Below are 5,525 nucleotides of genomic sequence, written 5' to 3'. Positions count from 1 at the left end.
TTTTGTGCTAGTTCTTGAGCTTCTTTATTTTGGGTGATTTTTCCCTAAGGCAAATTTTTACATGGTATTAGAGCCATAGGAGTGTCATTTCATAGCCATTGGAGACCATTCTTGCTTCACCTCTCTGAGGACCTCGATTCAAATTCAGAGTATCCATAGCTATTGGGAGCATCTAGAGCCAAAGTGGACCTCATCATTGCATTCAGAGTGTTGATTCAATAAATTTTGACCTTTAAATTTACCTACCCTTAACTATAAATTCACCTACTCTAGGCCATAGTCAAAATTGAGGGAATTTTTTTTGCAAACCGGCACTTGAAGGACCAATTTCCAAAATTGGTATGATCTCTTTAGATATATACAATTAATTTTTCATATCTAAATGTTTTTGTGTCTGTGCATTTTTTTCTTTTTGGATTTGCATTTTATTTTTGAAATTCTATGAAAAAAATGGCCTTTTAGGCTAGTAGGAGAGATTTTTTTGCAGGACAAGATTGGAGCTTGCTGGTGCAAATAAAATATTGGCATCATATTTAGAAGGTCAAAAAACCCCCATATTGACTTTTGTTTCATCAAAATTGAATATCTAAGGTGAAATCTAGAGTCATTTGATTTTTGGAGGTGCCACAGCGACAATTCAGGAAAAATAATTACAGAGGTGATTTTCAAACAATGATATCTCCCTTATATAGAATCATTTTTTTGAGCAATCTTTTTTTTTTTTGTTTTGGGGTATAATTTCATGATCTACACATTTGTGCAAGATTTTTGAGATCTCTATTCTTGAATTTCTTTGTAAATTGTAAATCTCAATTTTTGCAACTTGAAAGGCTTAGTTCGGGCTCATCTATGACACATATTTAGGTTTCATTTTTTTGAAAGTGCTTAACTTTTCATGTACTTTCCATATCTACAATAAGATTATAGGCTTGTATGGATAGAAATATCACTTTAAAAAATAGGTCCTTTCTTTGCATTGTATTGCTTTAAAATTGTTGCATTTCTGAGCTACATTGTAAAGTTCTAGATTTGAACTACAAGAGGAGGTTGTAAATAACAAAATTAGAAGTCTACTAAGTCCATTTTGACAAAGTAGCCTATTGTAATTGCACTAAGTATAAAGTTCCAAATCATACATTAGGTGGGGTGGATTGATTATTTTTGCATTTTGGAGGTTGCATACATTTATTGATCTCATGGAGTTTTGCTTCACATGTCAGTTTGGTATAAGACCAAGGTTGAAAAAGAGGAACTATCAAACATGGAGTGCCTTGACAATTGATCATCTAAGAAGAGAGTATAAGGAAGTATTTCCTTATCTATGTGTCAAAGAACTGCCCTTTGATGATCTGATACCTGTCAACATAATTATGTCAATCATTTATTTTAGTGTCAATGCTTCTTGCTTTGATGTCATTGACAGGTTCACTAATCCTTATGACATTTGGATGGCTCTTTGGAAAGCATATGGAGATCCAAAAGTTCCTCCATTTCTAGAGGACATTCTACCTCTAGTCACTCCAGTTATGGTACCTTCAACTCTAGATGAGCTGATACATCCTAATGCTCCTATTAGTTCTACTGATCTAGTTCTAGCCACAAATGCTCCTGATTTAGTGTAGTAGGAAATACCATGTGTCATCCTACTTCAACTTCATGGGATGACTTCCTTCTAGACATTATAGGGCTATTTGTGGAGTCTTACATTTAAGATGTAGGAGACATCATCGATGGCATCCATCTTCTCTTTGTTGAGGAGACTTCTTCTTTACTTGTTGCGAGGGCACACTCTAACCCTCAACCACTTGATTGTTTTGACATGATTGTGGACATTTCTTTATAGTAGATGGAGAAGAACTCTTTCACTTAAAAGGAGACATATCAGTCTTTGGAGATTGTATTCCAATTTCCTTAGACATGATATTTTCTAAGGATTCTTCCTACCAGTTAGGGAGCATTGTCTACTACACCTATGGCACCATTTCTTCCTACAAGGAGGAACATCACTCAATTTTCATGTTGCAACTTCTTCAGTCATCAAGGAACTTCTTTCATGGGTGTGCATTCATTATTGAGGGGAGGCAACATTGCTTCTCTTCCCACATCTTACTATTAGGATGCTTCATCATCTTTGAAGTTTGATTCATTTTCATCCATGGACATGTTACCTTGTTTTATGTCTTCTTTTGGGCATCCACTAGATTGGTTAGTGGCATCTTCACTCATCAAGGACTTATCGACATATGAGTAGATTTCAAAGGAAACATCTACACCATACTACATATGGATCCCTCTTCCATCTTCCTATCCATAGTGGGAAGCATAATTGCACCTATACTTGGTGTTTCTTCTTCCTAAAGGGAGAAATTTTGTTTGTAGGCATTAGATTCTATTTTGTCTTCAAGTACTCATCATCACGAGATCCTTCACTAAAGGGGGGATTTCATGGCAGGATTCTCTATTGTATATGCATGATGCATGTCATAATGGGGGTGGAGGGGGGAATGGGGGCGCGGTCTTGATTACTCCATCCATACATGCATCTTTCTTTATTGTACTTATCTCTCTTTTTGGGGAAGGATTTTTCCCATGAGGTTTTCCCTCTTTCTCCATTTTGCAGAGAGATTGCATTGCATTTCATTACATTTGTGCATGGGTACCTAACATGGCCTAGTAGCTGAGACCCATTATTCATTTCATCATAGCTTTTGTGAGCTTAAGTGCATTCCCCTAAGTTGCACTTAAGGGGGGTGTTAGTGTAAATAATTATTTATTACACTTTACTTAAATTTACTTAGTATAAATGCATTATTTTATTATTTATTAGGTTAGACACCTAGGAGTTTGCATACTCATATGAGTTGTCATGTTGAAAACACAAGAGTTAGAAACTCTATTTTAGCACATGGTGTCTACAACACTAGAGTTTGCATAATTAACTAAGTTGTCATGTAGACAACATAGTTATTTAGACTCTTGATTAAGCACATGGTGTCTACAACATAATTTTATGTGACACACCCATGTTAGCTTATCCTCTCATCATCGTTGTCATGTAGACAACATAGTTATTCACACTCTTAATTAAGCACATGGTGTCTACACCATAATTTTATGTGACACACCCATGTAAACTTATCCTCTCAACATCACACTAACTTTTGTGCTTAATGGAGGATAATCCACTCTTAGTGGACATGTGCTTGGTTGTGAGACTTATCAGTGTGCTGACTCCTAGTCAATCTAGAGGCATTTATATTCAGGCACTCCTAGTGTGTATGTACATCAATTGAATTTCATATTATTATTCTGGTCATACTCTATTGGTTTATTTTGTGCTAGTTCTTGAGCCTCTTTATTTTGGGTGATTTTTCCCTAAGGCACATTCTTACAATCTGGAGCTAATGGCATTGACGATTAATTTCCAAGATCAATGATTTTAAAGTTACACAGTGATGCACCAATGAATTGAGGCACACTAGAAGTTTTTTCCTTAAGCGAGATTACAATGCCAAATCTAAATGGAATGTTATCTATGCAAAATGAGATAGATTATTGTATACTTCAACATGACCATTATGTAGCATTCAATGTTTCACCAATATCCACCACAAGCTCCAAGTTAAGAGCCTCAGAAGATTGACCTTGAAACACACTTAGAGCACCTTAGAGACTCTTTGGTATGGGGTGGTTGTGAATGTTGGAGGCTCTCCATGGTTGGAACAAGGGTGTCACTAGGGTTCAACCACCCATCTACAACTAATGGCATTGATGATTCAATTCCAAGATCAACATTTTTAGAGTTATGCAATGATGCACTAATGAACAGAGGCACACTGCAAGTTTTGGCATTGAGCAAGATCACTATGCCAAATCCAAATGGAATGTGATCTCTTTGAAATAAGATAGGGTATTATAGACCTCTACATGAATGTCTTATAGCATTTAATATTTTAGTGATACCCCCCACGAGCTCCAAGTTACGACCCTTGGAAGATCGATCTCCAAATGCACTTAGAGCACTTTGGAGACTCTTTGGTCTGGGGTAGTCATGAATGTTGTAGGCTCTTAGCAGCTGGGACAAGGATTTCACTAGGGTTAGTATTAAGCAAAAAAATTATTTTATAGCTCTCTCAAGTTTTTGGCATTGGGAATTATGCAAGTTTGTTGATAGTATTAAGTAAAATCATCATTTTTTAGGTCCCTCAACATTAATTACATTAATTAAAAACATCCTTGTTGCTTACATTAAATAAAAAAGTTTACATTTACAATATCTCAAGTGTTTTATCATTATTACATCAATACAAAACTACCAAAAATCATAGTGTCAAAAATCGTAGTGTCAAAAATTGTAGTATCAAAAATTGAATATATTTTTCTTCATTTTGCTCCTTATTTAGTTTTTATCTACATGCACAACTGCTCTTTGTGATGTACCTAAATTCCAATATCATAAAAAATATCAGTAAATAACCATATCAAAAAAGATAATCATCAGTTCAGCAAATCATTATGAACAAAACATCATAAGAAGTAAATATACCTAGTCAAGTGTTCTTGTAGGGTCCTCTCTTTGTTTTAGGGTCTCTAATAGGGCTTCATGGTCAACATTAGTAATAATAAAAAGTTCTTTTACTTTTGGTCTTCCTTGATGATTCAACAAGTTCTTATTTGTTTCTATAATAAGATGTGAATATATGAGAATAGTCTTGTGCTTTTGATAGTCTTCAAATGTAGCAATTCCATTCCTTCTAAGCATGTATGTCTGCAGCCATGTTCCAACAACAACAACATAACTAATAGGATATGTGAATCCATCATCATCTGTAATCAGTCGTGCAAGATTTTTTTACTTATTACACAATGTGATAACCTATCATCTAATTTCTCATCATTTCCCTATGGTGTAATCAATGAAAAGACATGTCTTGATTGAAGAAAATTTGATAGATGGCTATGCTCAACTGAACTTTCCATGTCATCATTTTTTATAGAGGATATGATAGAAAATGGATTAAGGTAATGTGGAACCCATGTGTCCACCCAATCACATTGAAAAAAACTAGGACAAAAGCAAGCTAGTTGTCATGTCCAAATGGTCTATGTACTAGAATCAGAGCTCCAAAATGAATGCATTTTTGATGAATCTCTAATAGTAGCACAATTTGATATATCACTTATGTAGCCTTCCTCAACCAACCAAAAGAACCTGCATACTATTGAATCAAGTATCCCCACTATAATAATGTTGAACTACACTAATCAATAATCCTATGAGCATCAAGAAATTTTGCACTTGAAATATTCAATTTCTCCTTAATTAGAGCTCTCTTCATACATGCCCCTACTCCATCATGTTCCCCTTTCCCATGGACATGCTAAAAAAAACTCCAAATATGAGACACCCCCATCTCTACGTGCATCCTACACAACTAATAAAACATGTGAGCATTCTTGAATTGACTTGTACAATTATCTAACCAATAATATGTCTACCCATAGCAATGTCATGCTCCTATAAG

The sequence above is a fragment of the Cupressus sempervirens genome, chromosome 1 (assembly GCF_028749045.1).
Source record: "Cupressus sempervirens isolate cs-2001-9-10 chromosome 1, ASM2874904v1, whole genome shotgun sequence".
Classification (NCBI taxonomy): Eukaryota; Viridiplantae; Streptophyta; class Pinopsida; order Cupressales; family Cupressaceae; genus Cupressus; species Cupressus sempervirens.
This window is presented reverse-complemented; position numbering follows the sequence as displayed.